Consider the following 17443-nt stretch of genomic DNA (forward strand, 5'->3'; position numbering starts at 1 on the left):
GAAGACTGTCCCGCTACCCCTTTTCCCTCATCACGAGATCGCTGCCGCTTGTGGCATCAATTCTGCACCTGCCTCCCGGATCATAAAGATCCCTGACAACTACCGATAAAAGTCTATTGTCTTACAACGAATTACTGTGTGGTGTCCCTCTATCCGAAGAGAGAGTAAGCCAGCGTGTGCGATCCTAGGTACGAGACCCTTCCAGGAAGGGCCTCCCCGCTCTTGCTCGGCCTAACTCTGGGAAAGGTGGGCCTCCGGGTGGTCAGGAACGCATTCCGTAGCCTCCCCGGGGAACGCCTTCCAACATTTGGTGGCAGGCGACGGGATCCGAGCCAACACCTAGAGATCGTGCAGTAGACGGCTTACGCACTACCAAGAAGAAATGGAAGGAGAAACTTCCCTAGGTGCCGCAGGCACCAACCCGAGCACGACATTCCAAATGGACCTGTTAGAATCTTATACGCACCGAGAACTGAAACAATTTTGCAAAGACCTTGGAATCGCTACCACCGGACTAAGCACGAAAGAGGACTTCCAGGGGGCATTAAAAACCTGGGTCGAGGCGGGAACTTCCCGGACACAAACAGAAGGAGAGCCTCCCAACGAACCACGAAGCACCCCGGGGAGGAACGGTGACCCCGAAGGGGGCCTATCCCCAGAGGAACTAGCGGACCGAGAAAGAGGTCACAACCACGAACTAGAACTAGCAAAATTAAAAATCGAAGGAGAGCTAAAACTGGCGGAAAAAAAGCTGGCGGTGGAACAGTTACGCCTACAAGGAGAACTCGAGGAAAAGAAACGACAAAGAGAACACGAAGAAAGAAAACTCCAACTGGAGCACGAACGTAGCCTGAAAGAGATCGAGCTCAAAGCGAAGAATGCGGAGGCCAGACCCTCGGAAACCCAACCCCTCTCCTCCACCGTGGAACCAAAGTTCCACATCCCCAAAGAGGTGGTGAAAGAATACTATAAGAACGACGACATCCAGCAATGGTTCAAAGCCTACGAAGTCGCCATGACCTCCCACCGAGTCCTGCAGAAAGACTGGGGGGCTGGGCTGTGGGGCCGTTTCCTGAGCGAGGGGAGAGATACCCTGCTGGACCTGCCCTCCACGGTGATGAACTCCTACAGTCACATGAAAGAGGCCCTAGTAGCCAGATATGGGCTCACCCCTGAAATGTACCGGCAACGGTTTAGAGACTGCAAGAAGATACCCGGTACCACCTGGGTGGAGTACGTGAACTTTTACAGCCGGGCCTTGGACGGGTGGATCAAGGGCAGCAAGGTCTCCACCTTTGAGGAGCTGTTCGACCTAATCGCATGGGAACACTTGTCCGCTAATTGCTTTGTAGAGCTACGCCAGCACCTCCTGGACAGCAAACTCACAGACCCTCGGAAACTGGCCGTCGAGGCTGACCGGTGGGTAAACACCCGGGCCTCCCGGGGCCCCGTGGGAGACTACAGTCGCCACAGTCAGGGACCCCCCCGCCAGAGGGGCGGAGGGAATCAAGGCCGGCCAAGGGAACTCCCGGGGGGATCCCCGCTCAGCCCCCCCAGAGGACAACCTCCGCCCTTTCCAGCTCCACCTCTGCCAGCACCGGGCCACCGGGGAGGCCGGGGCCCCGAGTGAGGATCACCTGTTTCCGCTGCCAACAGACCGGACACTATGCCAGCGACCCACAATGTCCCATGTACCAGCGAACCGCCACAACAACCCCGCCGGCTCGACAAATGGCCTCCGTAGCCCTGGGGGAAGAGATGGAAGACTCCGAAGAATGGGAACCAGCCGCCATGGCCTTGGTCTCCCTAGGGGACCGGGAGGTGGTCCCCGGAACGTCCCTGCCCGCCAACACGAAGAAGTACCGACAGCAGGTAACGTCAACGGTCACCGCGTCGAGGGCCTCCGGGACACGGGGGCGAGTGTCACGGCGGTTCATTGTCACCTGGTCTCCGAAGATCAGATCCTACCCGGCGCCTTTTGTCCCTTCATATCGTCAGACAATTCCGAGAGCCTCTGCCGGATGGCCCTAGTCCCCTTCGAATGGGGGGGAGTCACCGGCAAGTTAAAGGTGGCGGTCCGAACCTCCCAGCCCGTGGACTGCCTCCTGGGCAACGACCTTGAGAACTCCCCGTGGGGACAAGTGGAACGAAGAGCCCATCTCGAGATGATGGGCCTACCCAAATGGGTATGCGCCACCACGCGCTCAATGACTCTCAGAGTGCCTTCCTCCGAGGGGGGAGAAGCCATGCCGCTAAGCACCGCCACCATCCCCGAGGTCCAGAATACGCCACCAGGGGCCAACGACTCCCTTCGGGACGAAACGACCGCTCCCGACGAAGGGTCCGTGCCTTCCGACCCCGAATCCCTAACCGAACTCGGGGACCTGCCAGAACTGGCCCAGTGGCACTGCGAAGGAGGCCCCTCCCGTGAAGAATTCTGCCAAGAACAATCCACCTGCCCGTCCCTCATTGGACCCCGACAACAGGCCGAGGCCCAAGCAGCAGGCGACCGGACCGGCACCCACTGGGTATACTGGGAAAACGGCCTCCTGTACAGCGAACAGAAGTCGGCCGAGTTGGGATCGGCCCGAGTACTAGTGGTACCCCTGCGCTTTCGAAGTCTCCTCCTGGGCCTGGCCCATGATGTACCCCTGGCCGGACACTTAAGCCAAGATAAGACCTACCAACGACTCGTCACCCACTTCTATTGGCCCAAGATGCGAGCAAATGTGGAGGCCCACTGCAAGTCCTGCCCCACGTGCCAGGCCAGCGGAAAGAGTGGGGGCAAGCGCAAGGCTCCGCTACAACCCTTCCCAGTCGTCAGTTCCCCTTTTGAGCGGGTAGGAATCGACATCGTGGGACCACTGGACCCCAAGACCGCCCAGGGCCACCGGTTCATCCTCGTCCTGGTGGATCATGCCACTGTTACCCCGAAGCCATCCCTCTCCGCACCGTGACGGCCCCCGTGGTAGGCCGGGCCTTGATGGGGATCTTCTCCCGCGTGGGGTTCCCCCGCGAAGTCGTGAGTGACCGGGGTACGAACTTTATCTCCCGATATATGAGGTCCCTCTGGCAGCAGTGCGGAGTATCGTACAAGTTCACCACCCCGTACCACCCCCAAGGAAACGGCCTAGTCGAGCGCTTTAACAAAACACTGAAAGGAATGATCATGGGCCTCGAGGAACCCCTACGCCGGAGGTGGGACGTCCTCCTCCCATGCCTCCTGTTCGCCTACCGGGAGGTTCCACAAAAATCCCTGGGGTTCAGCCCATTCGAACTACTATATGGACACCCCGTCCGGGGACCTCTGAGCCTGGTCAAGGAGGGTTGGGAAACGACTCCCCGGGGGACCCCTCCGGATGTGTTCCGATACATCTTGGCGCTCCGCAACCAGCCCTCCAAGATAAATGGACTGGACCGTTCAAGGTGGTCGAGCGGAAGAGCCAAGTCACCTATCTCGTCGATGTGCAGTCCCCGCGGAACCCCCTCCGGGTTCTCCACGTGAACCGCCTCAAACCCCACTTTGTACGGACAGAATTGAGTTTGCTCCTGGCCATCGACGATGGGGCCGAAGAAGACACCGAGCCCCTTCCAGACCCCCTGGGGGCGAAAGAGACCGATGGTTCCGTGGAGGGGGTGAGACTATCAACCACCCTCACTGCCCAACAGTCCGACGACTGCCGCCAGCTACTAAGGCAGTTCGCGGACCTCTTCTCCCTAACCCCTGGGGTCACCAACTGGTGTGTCCACGACGTGAACACCGGCGACAGCCCGCCAGTGAGACACCGGGCCTACCGGGTCCCTGATCGGGTCCAAACCTGCATCCAGACCGAGGTGGCGAAGATGCTGGACCTCGGGGTGATTGAACCCTCCGACAGCCCCTGGGCCAGCCCGGTAGTCCTGGTTCCGAAAGCGGCTACCCCGGGTGTCGCCCCCGAGCTGAGGTTTTGCGTGGACTACCGAGGGCTCAATGCGGTCACCCGAGCGGACGCTCACCCTATCCCCCGTGCCGACGAGCTCATTGACCGCCTCGGGGCCGCTTGCTACCTCAGCACCTTCGACCTGACTAGTGGATACTGGCAGATTGCCCTCACCGAGGGAGCCAAGGAGCGCTCCGCCTTCTCCACCCCGGATGGGCACTACCGCTTTAGGGTGATGCCGTTTGGAATGAAGAATGCCCCGGCCACCTTCCAGCGGCTGGTGAACAGGGTCCTGTCCGGACTAGAGGGGTTCAGCGCAGCATACCTCGACGATATAGCGGTATTCAGCTCCCAATGGACCGAGCACCTCCAGCACCTCCGACAAGTCCTGCTGGCTCTGCGCCAGGCCGGCCTCACCATCAAAGCCAGCAAATGTCAAATTGGGCACGGCTCCGTAACCTATCTGGGGCACCAGGTGGGAAGTGGGCAGGTCGCCCCCCTCCAACCGAAGATCGATGCCATCTTGTCCTGGGAACCCCCCACGACCCAAACAGAAGTCCGGGCCTTCCTGGGCCTCACCGGTTACTACCGGAGGTTTATTAAGAACTATGGCAGCATCGCAGGCCCCCTCACAGAACTAACCTCCAAAAAACACCCCAAGAAAGTACACTGGACTCCCTCCTGCCAGAAGGCGTTCGACACCCTAAAGGCCGCCATGTGCGCGGCTCCGGTGCTCAAAGCACCCGACTACGCCCAGGAGGTGGTGGTCCAGACGGACGCCTCGGAACACGGCATCGGGGCAGTCCTCTCCCAGTTCGAAGACAAGGGCATAGATCGGCCCATAGCCTTCATCAGCCGAAGGTTGCTGCCCCGAGAACAGCGGTGGAGCACCATTGAGAGAGAGACCTTCGCAGTAGTCTGGGCCCTCAAAAAGCTACGGCCCTACATGTTCGGAACACACTTCCGAGTACAAACGGATCACCGACCCTTGCGGTGGTTGATGCAGATGCGAGGGGAAAACCCCAAGTTGCTACGCTGGTCCATCTCCCTCCAGGGGATGGATTTCACGGTGGAACATCGCCCCGGGACGGACCACGCCAACGCGGACGGCCTGTCCCGATTCTTCCGCTTCAGCGAGGAGAACCCCCAAGTGGATGGGTAGTTCTCCCCGCCTTTCAGCTGGGGGGGGGCACGTGTGAGACCGGCCTCGTGGCGTGGGCCCTCCCGACCAGCAAGTTACCCTGCAACCACGCCGAACCTCGTTGATACAGCCTTCCAGCTCCCGCGGGCCAACATCCCGAGGGCCGACCAGATCCCCAACACACATGCCCGGCCGAGGGAGAGCGAACCCCCCCCCCCAAACCAGACCGAGAGGCGCCGATCCTGTCACACCTCTGGTCTCTCCCCCGAGGGAGGTTTCGATCGACCACCAGGCTCCCGGGGAGCAGGCGCCTCGCCCGCTGGGTGTCTGGAGTCCCTCCCGGACCCACCTGAACAGATCAAAGGGCCGAGCGGCAGGAAACCCCGACAGGCGTAACTGTTCTACCACCAGCTTCTTTTCGGCCAGTTTTAGTTCTCCTTCGATTTTTAATTTTGCTAGTTCTAGTTCGTGGTTGCGACCTCTTTCTCGGTCCGCTAGTCCTCTGGGGATAGGCCCCCCTCGGGGGCGCCGTTCCTCCCCGGGGTGCTTCTTGGTTCGTTAGGCGGCTCTCCTTCTGTTTGTGTCCGGGGAGTTCCCGCCTCGACCCAGGTTTTTAATGCTTCCTGGAAATCCTCTTTCGTGCTTAGTCCGGTGATAGCGATTCCAAGGTCTTTGCAAAATTGTTTCAGTTCTCGGTGCGTATAAGATTCCAACTAGTCTTCTCGGAATGTCGTGCTCAGGTTGGTGCCTGCGGCACCTAGGGAGGTTTCTCCTTCCATTTCTTCTTGGTAGTGCGTTAGCCGTCCACTGCGCGATCTCTAGATGTTGGCTCGGCTCCCGTCGCCTGCCACCAAATGTTAGAAGGCGTTCCCCGGGGAGGCTGCGGAATACGTTCCCGACCACCCGGAGGGCCACCTTTCCCAGAGTTTAGGCTGAGCAAGAGCGGGGAGGCCCTTCCTGGAAGGGTCTCGTACCTAGGATCGCACACGCTGCACTACTCTCTTCGGATAGAGGGACACCACACAGGAATTCTTGCAAGACAATAGGCTTTATCGTTAGTTGTCAGGGATCTTTATGATTCGGAAGGCAGGTGCAGAATTAGTGCCACAAGCGGCAGCGATCTCGTGATGCGGGGTAAGGGGTAGCGGGACAGTCTTTGAATCAGTGTCTCTGCGGAGTATCCGGCGCACAGCTCTAAATCCTCGAGCTGAGGGGATGTTGCTTCTCTCTGCAATCTCTGCTGATTCTCTTGGTGGAGCGGGCTGCGAGTCACTCAGCAGGCACCGGAGGTTCGTAGTTCGGGGAGCCGCGACGGCGTCAGCAGGGCTCAGATGGTTCAGAGTTCGGGGAGCCGCGACAGCGTCAGCAGGGCTCAGATGGTTCAGAGTTCGGGGAGCCGCGACAGCGTCAGCAGGGCTCAGATGGTTCAGAGTTCGGGGAGCCGCAACAGCGTCAGCAGGGCTCAGAGGGCTCAGAGTTCTTCGGTTCGGGGAGCGATCGAGCCGCGACCAGGTCAGCAGGCTCTCGTCAGTCCAGGTCTTCTCTGCCTCCCGTCCCCTCAGCACCTCTTGTTATACTCCCCCTCCTCTCCGAAGTCCGGAGTCCTCACCGAGAGGGGTCTTGGTGCCTGGGGGGCGGTGTGTCGGGATTTCCTGTCGCTCGGCCCTTTGATCTGTTCAGGCGGGTCCGGGAGGGACTCCAGACACCCAGCAGGCGAGGCGGCCGCTCACCGGGAGCCTGGTGGTCGATCGAAACCTCCCTTGGGGAAGAGACCAGAGGTGTGACAGGGTCGGCGCCTCTCGGTCTGGTTTGGGGGGCCTCGCTCTCCCTCGGCCGGGCATGCGTGTTGGGGATCTGGCCGGCCCTCGGAATGTTGGGCCATGGGGGCCGGAAGTCTGTGACATCGAGGTTCGGCGCGGTTGCAGGGTAGCTTGCTGGTCGGGAGGGCCCACGCCACGAGGCCGGTCTCACAGTACCTAAACCAGAGCAGTAGAGTTCACCGTCCCAGAGCTTTATGTACCTAAACCAGAACTGTAGAGTGCACCGTCCCAGAGCTTCATGTACCTAAACCAGAGCTGTAGAGTGCACCATCCCAGAGCTTTATGTACCTAAACCAGAGCTGCAGAGTGCACCTTCCCAGAGGTTCATGTACCTAAACCAGAGCCGTAGAGTGCACCTTCCCAGAGCTTCATGTACCTAAGCCAGAGCTGTGGAGTCCTCCTTCCCAGATCTTCATGTAACTAAACCAGAGCTGTAGAGTGCACCATCCTAGAGCTTCATGTACCTAAACCAGAGCTGTGGAGTCCACCTTCCCAGAGCTTCATGTACCTAAACCAGAGCTGTAGAGTGCACCTTCCCAGAGCTTCATGTACCTAAACCAGAGCTGTAGAGTTCACCTCCCCAGAGCTTCATGTAACTAAACCAGAGCTGTGGAGTCCACCTTCCCAGAGCTTCATGTACCTAAACCAGAGCTGTAGAGTGCACCTTCCCAGAGCTTCATGTACCTAAACCAGAGCTGTAGAGTGCACCTTCCCAGAGCTTCATGTACCTAAACCAGAGCTGTAGAGTTCACCTCCCCAGAGCTTTATGTAACTAAACCAGAGCCGTAGAGTGCACCTTCCCAGAGCTTCATGTACCTAAACCAGAGCAGTAGAGTGCAGTTTTTTAAGAGCTTCTTCTGTGTTAACCGAAAATAAAAGCATAAAAATACGCAGTTTCTAGCATGTTCTGTATGTTCTGTATGTTCAAGGACCCCCTGCCTTCGCCCTGGTCATGTGTCTGGGACATCCTCCTTGGTGTGTCCACCTCGAAAGAATCACACGCGGGGGCTGACGGGGCGCCGTGTTCGGAGAGCTCTATCTACACAAGTTATAGGGCAACTACAACTGAGAACAACCACACATCTCCAAAACACAGAACCAGCCACTCACGAGGGCACACGCACTCATTCAGGCCTGAGCTCAGCTCCCTGAGGCCACAGTGGCTTACACTCGCTCACTGGGCTGTCTCCAGTGGGGCTGGGGCCGCCGCTTCCTCTGAGGGGCGGTAACCCTGCCCGAGGCCTGTTCTGGGGGTGCTGTCTCTGTAGACAGTGAGGCGCAGCCTCATGATACAGGAAGGTGTGAGGTCGGTGCCCTCCTTCCCTCTCAGGTCCACCTGGATGTCATGCAGCGCCTCGACTTCCAATCAGAACAGTGAGGCACATGTCACGCCTGTCGCAGGATGCTGTCCCCTCTGCAGAGAACGGATACCCCACCAGCAGGGGGGCTTCCACCGCTGGTGTCCCGTGGACCCTCGAAGCCAGGACCAGGGACCTCGTTCAGCGCTCGGCCCTGAGGGCAGAGCAGCCATGGTCCGCTCGGGGGCGCTGTGGGACAGAAAATATCCCCCATATATCGATGTTCCGTCACTCCTTCCCCTCTTAATGGAGCAGCACTTCAGTCTACCCAACTGAATACCACGCACGGGATTGCAAATCTTTACTAATTCTCAGCTGGACTTACAATTTCCAACCTCTCCCAAAGGGCTCTCACAGAATAACCAGAGGGCAAAACATGTACTATGAAGAAATGCCACGGTGGGGCAACTGGCCCCTCAACCGACTCTGCTCATGTCTGCAAGAAGCCCCGTGGCAGTCTGCACACCAGCCAGCCCGACCCCAAGAACGGCAATGCCCCTATTAGGCCTACGGCGAAAATGTATAACACTATTTACTATTCAAAGGTTGTGCCTACTGGCTTTATCACGGTGTTAACAAATAAAGCAACAGCATATTGCGTTTGGTAAAAAAAAGATTTAAAGCCTTCGACTGTCCCATTGTGATCGACAAAATAAGCCCACTGGCTTTAACACACACACATGAAAGGCATTCGCCATATACCAGTAAGGGGGACAGCCTTAGTAATAATAATGTTTTTAGTTTATTGGAGGGTTGCTTAGCATCCACAGCACACGGGGCCTTTCATTCCCAGGCCCCGGACACAGGTTGGCTGGGGGTGTCCCGCCCCTTTCTGGGCCCCCAACCTCTTCCTCCTGGGAGTCTTAGGGTCATGGAATGATTCCCTAGACTGACAAGCTCCACATTTTGCAGAGGTTGCGTGGGGGCCCCGGGCTCTTGGGAACGCCTGCTTTTTAATATTCCATTTGCTCATTTCTCCCTCTGCACTGGGGGCTCAGCCCCCCCCCCCCCCCCCCTCCGACAGCTCCAGCCACCCAAGGCTTTTTCCTTTTCTCCTTTAAGCCTCGGCGGCATTTCTAATTCTCACCAAGACCCTTTACTGACTGCTGATGCGGGGTCCCTGCTCCACCCCAGGACATCCGCACCAGGTGAACTCCAGATGTTCACCGAGGAATGTCTTCTCCACAACTGGCACTGCTGCTGCTCCTCCCTCAGCAGCAGGCTGGCTGCTGGGGCCTGGGCCGTCCTCCTGTCCACTCCTGGCGAGGCTCTGACCTGGGGTCACCCTCAGAGTCTCTCCAAGATCCACCGCAGACCACCCTCCTGGCCTGAACCCCAAGGCCCCCACGCCTTGCCCTCTTTGCAGGATGACCGTGTGCACCTGCACGGGTCCAGAGCGCCCCCTCCTTGGGCACCACAGCAGGACAAACAACAAAAGCCCAGGCTGTCTGCCCAACCAGGGTTCCCAGACAGCCCCTCCTCCACAGATCATCTGAGGGAGTCAGGGAGCGATCTGACCTGGGCAGGATTGAGTCCAGAGTGGGCACACCCCAAAACTACAGAGGAGGGTTCTTCAGCTCTGCCGCCCTTCCTCTGTTCTCCTCTCTGTGCAGGGATCTAGAAAGGGAGGGGGGGTTTCATGTGTTTGATGGGCGCCCACCCAACCAAGGGTGGCTCATGATACCTTCACCCATTGGAATCACTAATAGGAACCAACCCACTTCCTGTCCCACCCCTGTGCGGCACTCTGGTTAGGATGGCAGATGGCCCCACAATCCAGAATTGAGTGGCGTCTCCCTGTGAGCCAATCACTGCCCACCCTGGCCTGGCGCTCCCTCCCAGAGTCTTAAAAGTGAGGTACAGCTGGGGAGCAGAGACAGGAGTCTTGTCCATCACCCTGCCGAGTCCGGGGAGGGTCTCCCCTGGATTAGCATGCAAGTGCAGGATGGTGGCCGTGGCGATTCACCCTCAGGTGGTCAACTCCCCCAGCTCAATATGGACTCTCCGGTGCTAGGTGGCCATGTGACTGCCCAACACATTCTGAGAGCTCTAGCCTCGTTTTCCTCCCATTAAACTCATTAAAGTGACACACCCGGCAGTAATGGCGGTAAGTGAAAGGTTCAGGACTGGAGACGGGGTCTGTCATGACCCAGTGCGAGGAGGGCATTCTATCTCCAACCCCAGCCCCCTCCTCCGGTGGAAGACGCTTCACCTGCCTGGAATGAGCCTTTGCATCCGCACTCTTATCTTCAGCCGGTGCCGGGTGGGATGAACTCACTCACTCGGGCAGCTCAGAGCTTGAATTCCATCAGTGGGTGCGCAGAGAAATATTCCGAATGATAAAGTATCTGAGGGAACCGAGATATACGAAAACAGACTTCTAACTTGGATTCTGAGCCTAACAATGTACACAGAGAGGCAACACTGACCTGTGTATCCTGCCCCACTCTGAAGTTACACTGTAATCACAATTCAATGTATAAACTGTAGGAGAAAAATATCACACACTGATGCCAGGGGCGAGGCCTCACTGATCACATAGACAGCTGCAAGAAGCTATCACCCGCCGGGTCTGCACTCCGAGCCCGGGCATCTGCAGCTTTTAACAAAAATAAGTTTGTCCATATGGCGCAGGGTACGGCAAGCAGATGCTCAAACACAGGGGGGCAAACATGGGGGCGCTAAAGCTGTCATCGCCTGCACGCTGGGAACGCCGCAGCCCTATCAACCTTCAGATTAGCAGCTGGATTCACAAAGAACAATAATATAACATGGGAGTCCAGCTGAAATCACCCAGTCTCAGCAGCGCTGAGAAGCAGGAAGGCAAAGCCGAGGCACTACCTTCACTGGTTTGGGAAGTGACAGGCCATCTAGAGTCCAAAGATGCCTATGTGTCATCAGTCGATGTAGGGGGGGGGGGGGGGGGGGGGGTCATTCTCTACAGTTACAGCACTGGGGCGGGGCGAAATGGGAATTTCTGTCGGCTTGGGCGCCAGCTCTCATGCCTAGTTCCATTTCACCCTCCATATCCCGGGTGTCTGGGTGACTGGAGGCCCCTTAGATGTTTATAAAAAAACTCGGGCAGATTTACAGGAAACTGACGCATCTGTATAGACGCATTATACCTGACGCAGGTATATAATGTGACGCAGGGCTTTACAGTGACGCATCTCCCTAGATGCGTCACGTTGTAAATTTGGTGCATTTTTTACACCGCCGTTGCATCACAAAACCCAACGGCAGAGCAAAAGTGTCATAAGGGGATTGTAAATCTGCCCCTCAGTGTCCTTGTAAGTCAGTCACATGGAGCCTCATGGGGTGACCGTTGCACCGAGGCTTGGGATTCCCTCCGAGGGGACGGCTGGACCCGTGTTTTCCAACTCCACAGCCATTCCCCCGTGCACCCCTGCCACTCCCCATCTTACCACCCTGGCTTGTGACGGTTTGAGCCTGCCCCTACCTACTATTCGTTGGTGTCTTTATCACTCTTCTTTGCTGCCTTCTAATTCAGCAGCCCATGGGACACGTCACTTCCTGCATCACTTCCTGTTCTTAGAGTGGAGCATGGACCAAGTACAGAGGGGCAGATTTACGTTTCCTGGCGCATCCCTCCAAATCAGCAGGGATGCGCCAGGAAACTTGCGACACGCATCTCAATCCTTGCGCCACCACGGATGCGCCGCATTTACAATGTGGTGCATCATGGTGCAGGGAAATACAGATGCTTGTCGCATCTGCTGCAGTAAGGTTGGCGCAGTGCTGGAGTTGTGACGCGGGCGTGACGCAACTCCAGCACTGTGCCAACCCTGCCTATGTCTAACAGGGTGCGTCAAGCCTTACGCCTGCTTCAAGCAGGCGCAAGGTTTTGACGCAGGGGGGGTCGGGAAAGGGACTGAGTGAAATCTTGTAGATTTCACTCAGCCACTTTTCCGAGGCATTCCTGCGCCGGAAAGCCCCCGTGCCAAAACACCCACATGAAACCTGACGCAGGTTTCATGTGGCGCAGGGCTTTACAACGTGACGCATCTCCCTAGATGCGTCACGTTGTAAATACCCCGCAGCATGGCACTGGCTTTATGCTGCCGCTGCGTCATAGAAGTGACGCAACAGCAGCGCAAAAGTGGCGTACGGGGCTTGTAAATCTGCCCCAGATTGTTTAAACTTAGGCGCAGATTTACAAACCCCTTGCGCCACTTTTGCCTCCCTTTTAACATGGGAAAAGTGATGCAAAAGTGGCGCAAAGGGGCTTGTAAATCTGCCCCTTCGGTGTACTTCCGTTGGTTGCGCAATGATTGAGGTACTATTTATTATTTTAAGGTCATTTGTATGTAGCGCTAGCACACCTTGGAGCGCTTTAGATGAGCACTAGTTACATTACACAAGTTCACACTCGTTTTTATAGGCACGGGACATTAAGGAATCACCTCCTGTCGAGCGCCCCCCTACGGTCATACTGACTACAGCCATTTTATATCTCACGCTGGCTCACTCTCCGAGACCCCAGATTTTCGCCGTTGTTTTTAGGCCTCGGCTCGAAGGCTGCGCTTGCGCAGTCTCGCTCCGAGATTTAATGTTTTGGAGTGGGGCTTTAACCCGCCCCTTTTTTTTACCTCTTCTCCATTGGCTGGCCTCTAAAATACTGATCAGCCATTGGAGTAGAGCATTGTCTCTCCAAACAAGCCCCATCTTTTTCGTATTCGGGGGCGTGTTTTTTCCATTTTTTCTCTCCTCTGGAATGTAAACATTCCAGCCACTGGTAAGAGGAGAGAAAGAAAAACACGCCCCCGATTTCGAAAACGACACTGCGTTTCTCCGAGGCATTTCTGGCTGATCTCGGAGAAAGGCGGTGGTTTTCATGGCGACTCCCTCCCCCTGCTGCCTCCTTTCAGTACGAGGCACTTCATGCCGCCTTATTCTGCGCTGCCCAGGTTCACGGCTCAAAGGCAGCTCGTACACCTTCCCTCTTCCAGATGTTTGTCGCTGGCGTTTCCAGTTGAATTGACTCAGTGAGGCGCGCGCTATTCATTACTTTGTTGGCGCTGCCTGCACAAGTTTAATCTGCAGAACAAATGAATGCGGGTTTAATTAGCGTCTTGTTCCTCGTCTCTAGTATGTTGCACATATTGGATAATGAGTAGTGTGGTTTCTATTCAGCGGCGGTCAGCTGATATCTGCTCTCTTCCTCGCGCGCGTCTGTCTCTGCTCCTGGATCTTTTCTGGTGCCGGCTCAAAGTCCAGAAGCCAGGAGCGGGCGGGTGCGTGCTTGCGTTGCGCTAACATCAGTGAGTACTCTTCTTCCCCCACACGTGTAGGCTGAACTTTCCCTCTGTGACCCCGGGCCCAAGAATCGCGAGCAGGCTGCAGAGTGAGCGGATAGTTGCAGGTGACAAGGCGGCGGATCATTTCATCGATATCACGAAGCAGGGCCAAAGGGACGAGCACTGAACATCCTGCCGTGCACCTGATAGGTTTTGAAACCGCTACTACCACCCAATGAACTCCTAGCAGAGCACTTACCGGCCGTTCGGGGAAAAAAACTTGTCAAACGTCGCGACTCCACAGACTGTCAGCCCGACTGTGAATGAAAACCAAATTCTGCACATGTGCGCTCTTACTAGGGCCTGGGTTCCTATGGTGCAACAAACTGAAATACCTCAGAAGATAAAGGAAGTCCTGGCTACACCTGTCTCTGTCTTAATGCTGAACGGTATTTTCATAACAGGTCATTTTGGTTTGTGAAAAGACAACAGTGCTGTGCATGCACCTGCAATGTGGATTGTGATGTTACAGTGTTGCTGTACAAATCTGGGCAACACACTCCCCTCCCGACCCCCACCTCAGAGTGTTGAAGCTGCCTGCTCTGTACCATAGCGGAGGTGAGAGATGTCGCACACTCCTCTCAGGGGCCCCGGTAAGTTCACTTCCGCTGCTGCCCGTCTCCATCCCCATCTGCGCTGCCCTAGCCTGCTGCTGCTCCTCAGAGCGCCACCTCACACCTCACTTTCCCTGTCTGGATCCCAGTCTGGGCTGTCACGTGCACCTAATTATGTACTCTGATTTTTTTGTACTTTTGGTGTGCACGGACCCAGTGGCTATGTGTACGTGCTTTGCATGCTTATAGTCAGTCACTCAGTGGAAAGGTATGTCACTGGTAGAAGGGGGCCCGCAGCGTGTCGGCCGGCAGTGAGTAGGGTGCATGGAGAAGCTTTGACCCGAGTCCTCTTTTAAGGAACAACCCTCACGTTTCGTGTCTTCAAAAATACAGCGGGTCTGCCTGTTTCGTATGATTATGAGAAGAAGTGATCTGGTAACTAAACTGCACTCTTCGGAACCAGAGATCCGGGTTTGCAAATTGGTTGCTTCTGTTGTGTGATCCTGCCCAAATTACCCGAGTGTCTTCCTCTGACCCGCGTCTCTTGTCTGGCAAAAATAAACGGGAGTGCCTCGGTGCGTTGTGTAAAGTTTGCATTGTATGTTCTCCATGAAAAACATACTTATAGTTAAAAAATAACTTAATGATGGCATTATACGCGGTAGGTTGTATATGAGGCGCACTTGTTTACAAGCTGGATTCTGAACCAAACCGACACATCGGTGATTGCTGGCCATTTACTTAACCCTCAGATATCTTTAATGCGATTCAATTGTACAAATGACTCGGCGAAGGCTTGTATCAGCTGCGCTCTTCTGCTTCAGTTTCAGGTATTTGTTTGATGCTGGAGGCGAGAGTGCGTATAAACTCCTCCCCCTCGTTAATCCAATTCCGCTGTGGAATTCAGAGATTCGTGCCTGCCCCGGTCACGCTAGAAGCTGTTATTTTTAAACATTAGCATATCTGCCAAGTCATCCCTGGTTATGAGATAGTTTAGTGTTTGTCCACGATTCACAACCATTTTGTGCTGGTTTTGTGTTACAAAAATGATGCAAATCGGAGAAGGTAAGATTAAAATGTTTGTGGTGCACACCTGCCAACTTAATTTTTAGTGATAAATGCAAAGATCTAGAAACAACGGTGCAAAATCAAAATCAATATGTATGCGTCTAGATCTATGTGTGTGTGTGTGGTTCTGTATGTGTGTGTGTGGCTGTGTCTGTATGTGGCTCTGTGTATGTGGCTCTGTGTATGTATGTGTGGCTCTGTGTGTGTGGCTTTGTGTGTGTGGCTCTGTGTAAGTGTGGGTGGCTCTGTGTGTGTGTGGGAGGCTCTATATGTGTGTGCCTCTGTGTGTGGCTCTGTGTGGGTGGCTCTATGCGTGGGTGGCTGTCTGTGTGTGGGTAACTCTGTGTGTGTAGGTGGCTCTGTGTGGGTGGCTCTATTTGTGTGTGGGTGGCTCTGTGTGGGTGGCTCTGTGTGTGTGGGTGGCTCTATTTGTGTGTGGGTGGCTCTGTGTGTGGGTGCAAATGCAATAGGTCTTGCATTTGAGAGTGATTACACTATTAACATTGTAAATAACAATGCCGTTTCTTTAAATATTTTAAAAACATAAACAAAAATAATGTCAAGAGCAATGCCAATAGCTCTAACTTTAACAATGCAGAGACCGTTGCATTGTAAATTTTTGTTGTTTTCAGCCATTTAATTTGGGTAATTCGTATAACCCAGGGTCACGGTAGCAAAATGTTACACCACAGCGACATCTTGTGTTGAGAAGAAGAAAGCACACGCTGTAGATACCTCGCATGCAATTTAACACTCGGACAAATTCAAACTCTCTGCTTATACCAAACAGCAGGGGCTTTCAAGTCAGAACAAAAACTACAAGGAGGATGATGAGGAACCTCTGCCACACTTCACCAGCGAGAAAAAGGCAAAGAAGAGATGCCGCGCCGGAGATATTAATCGTCAGCACATATATGGGATGAACGTGTATTTGTGGCCGATGTATTCAGGTTGTATTGACTTACACCCTCAGTGGAAGGAGGGCCTTAAGCGTTGCTCATTTCAGAGATGGGATCAGCTCTTCATGGTGCTCAAAAGGACTTTGCAATTTGATTTATTTCCATTCTTTATTAACTATTTGTATAATATTACTTAGGGCTCCGTTGAAAGATGCTGTTGTGAGTCAGCGCTGTAAAAAAACTATAAAAAAAACCAAACTAAATCAGCCTTTCCTCCTTCCGGGGTCGATAAAGATTATCTTTAAATTAATAGTAATACGGGTTAATGCAAAGAATAAGGAAAAACAGCAACATATCCGGTTATATGACAAGGTATTGCAAGAGGGGTTCTTCTGAGCTTTTCCATTTAGCCCCACGATGGGCGGCTGCAAATATCAAACAAAGAGTCATTGCTGGTTGACCCAGGGACCTCTTAAAGAGTTTGGGGGCCCCTGTGGAAACAGGTCGAATTTCTGATCCAGTGTCAGCTCTTTCATGCCGTCTTGGGCCAGGCCACTGACAGTGGACAGACAGACTCATCCACATTCTAAACATGTGTTCATCTAATATTCAGGGATAGTGACGTGTGTTTCCAATACTACAACACAGCAGCAGCCTCCTAATATGACTGCAAATAATCTCTGGGACATGCTCCCATTTCTCATGCGTGAGATCCTGTTTTGATCTAAAAGAACTTTTTCAATGGATGTTGCGTTAATCATAAACCAAACATTTCTCTGCAAAATGTCTGTCATAGACTTTCACTCACCACACGCATTAAAATAAATAAAACTCCATTTAAAACAATATGTTGAAGAATTATTCAAGGTCATGAGGGCAAGACTCTGCATAACAGAGCTGGCTCTGTCAGGGGGCCCCCTGCAAGGCTGGGGCCCTGGGCCAGAGCCCACTTTGCCCATGCCTTAAAACGTCTCTGGGTTGACCATCAGCAAGCTGTGATTTGGTCGCGATATGAGGCTGGAGGCTGCAGCCGATGAGAGTTCCAGGAGACCAGATACCCCTGAGGCAAAGGGCTGCTGAACCGGATTTGCCGCTGCGGAGAAGGAGGTAGCAGGAGAAGTGGCAAAGTCAGGCCGACCGGCGATACACGTGTGGCGGACCAATGAGCAGGTCGGTCTCACTCTTCCCGCGGCGCTCAGAGCAGTTTTAGTCAAAATCATTCAACATCCCAAGTTTTGGTTTCTGGCAATCTGTGACAATTTAGCACCACCACTAAGGGTCCAGGACTGGAGGGGCACCACCTGGGGCATCAGGACTCACTCAGGCTAGGTCGAGGTGCAGGTTCAAGATAGTTGGAGCCTTTTC

The sequence above is a fragment of the Triturus cristatus genome, chromosome 12 (genome assembly GCF_964204655.1).
Source record: "Triturus cristatus chromosome 12, aTriCri1.1, whole genome shotgun sequence".
NCBI lineage: Eukaryota > Metazoa > Chordata > Amphibia > Caudata > Salamandridae > Triturus > Triturus cristatus.